We start from the raw sequence: 2,007 nt of genomic DNA on the forward strand, positions 1-2,007 counted from the left end.
TTCAACTAAATTTGACGCATACCACGCATATTGCGACATAAATTTGAACACCGGTGCTGATAATATATAGTGCGTGAGCAATTGTATACGAATCGCATCAGCACGAGTGTTCAAATTAATACTTTAGCTGCCTGCAAGTAAAAATGGACAATTATGTATCCGCTTTATAAGAATTTTTACCTGTCTATAAAAATAAACGTCGCATGGCTGACAGATTGGTGTATACTTAGGTGGTATTATTTGTAAATAACATGTCGGCTTATTGTTGTCATCGCGGAATATTTCGTTGTATGTTTCAATGTTCTTTTGTCCCCCCCAAAAATCAACAAGAAATAAAAACTTGTGATTGCCAACATACAGCTTGAGAACTAGTTTCAAAAACTGTTGGTAGAGAGACGTTGTTAATTTTCCCGATTTGGAGCAGACAACAACATTCTTATATAATTGTAATAATGTGTCTACCTCTTTCTGCACCCGTACTCCAAAACTGTCGGAATACTCTTGCAAGCAAACGAACACCTTATTTAATAGTTTGCCCGATTGTGTTAAAGAATACTGTGTAGTATACGTATGGGACTTTATTAAGATCGCCGATGTATAATTGCACCAATTTTTCACCATATGCGTGTACGTTCGTGTTACATTACTTCTATATTCGCAGCCCGTTTGGTCCGAATTTATTATAAAATCCGGATCGTAATCCGGCGATATAGCTCTAATTAAATGTTGGAAATGTGTGGCAGATTCCATCACAACTTCTGGTGATACAACTTCTTTTTTTTTAAACATATCGAACAAACTCGACGATTAGAAATTTTATACTCGCGTATGAATAAGGTCAACCACGAATTTGATGCTACAGAACGGAAAGCATTACCATCTCTTGCGCTCATTTCTCCTTTTTCATTGTATTGAACGGCTACAGCCATCGCCCACTGTTGAAGGAGACGTGTAACGAGCTGCTTTTGTTTTCTTGCTTCCGTAAATCTATCGTGTACATTCCGTTTTATTATTTTCATCTTATCCTAAAAACTTCCGCCTGACAAAATGTAGTTACGAAATCGTGTAACGTCACCATTATTACGTAAATGTTTTCTAAACCGTCTTTTTAATGAACGGAAGCTCTACTGCGGATGTTCATTAGCAAACAAAACTATTTTTAATTTTTCCTCATATGGCACTGAGCCCATCGCTGCAACTTTATTTGGAGATTCGTAATTTTCTTCCATACTTTGACTCATATGAAGCTCATTTACAGGAGTAGCATCGCCTTTAGGAGTAGTATCGTCATTATTAAGTAACGCCTTCTTCAGTCGTGTCGTCTTGTCCTTCTGCTATATATAAAATTCTACTTCCTCCGATATGGCATGCTCTCCTAACAGTTTTATAAACTTTTCAAATAATTTTCCGCCAACCAATTTGGCATTATTTGAAAATATTCTTGGCGCGTCATTATTAATAATATTAAATTGTATCAGGATATGTACAAAGACGAATATCAATATTATACTTGATATTATGTATACAATGCAGAGATAACAGCACATATACGTATCTTTCCACTATCCACATACAATATATTTACCACGAAAATATTCTATCGCATCAGCCAACTCTGCTTTCGTAAAATCACATTTTGCAAGCATTTGTACATGATTGATTGTTGCCTCATCTACAAACGCAGTTTCCATTTTTAATTAAAGAGTTTTGGACTGTTCACGTTGCGAAGACTACCAAGAGAGTGGAGCGAGCAGATTACCAAGTATGATCATCTTTCCGCGAACATCTTTTTAAATCAATAAAAGCAGAGGACGGCATTCCCATCCACTCTAACACGAATGTCAACACTTTTTCTTACACAAAGCCAGATATATTTAATTATCACTTTGATATCGAACATTATGTTTTCATATTTTATAAGTTTTTAGTTCTTGTTGAGAGGAGAGGACAAACATACAATCAAACATACAACAAGATATTCCGCACCGAGAAATATAAGTAAACATA

At 35.6% G+C, this 2,007-nt stretch overlaps 1 pseudogene; it reads right to left on the reverse strand.

The window, feature by feature from the left end:
* Positions 1 to 123: 123 nt before the first annotated feature.
* On the reverse strand, positions 124 to 929 carry LOC116853038 (annotated as a pseudogene).
* Between the last annotated feature and the right edge of the window lie 1,078 nt (positions 930 to 2,007).

This window comes from Odontomachus brunneus, unplaced genomic scaffold (genome assembly GCF_010583005.1).
Source record: "Odontomachus brunneus isolate Ranch 3 - 2012 unplaced genomic scaffold, Obru_v1 Obru_scaffold_272, whole genome shotgun sequence".
NCBI classification, from domain to species: domain Eukaryota; kingdom Metazoa; phylum Arthropoda; class Insecta; order Hymenoptera; family Formicidae; genus Odontomachus; species Odontomachus brunneus.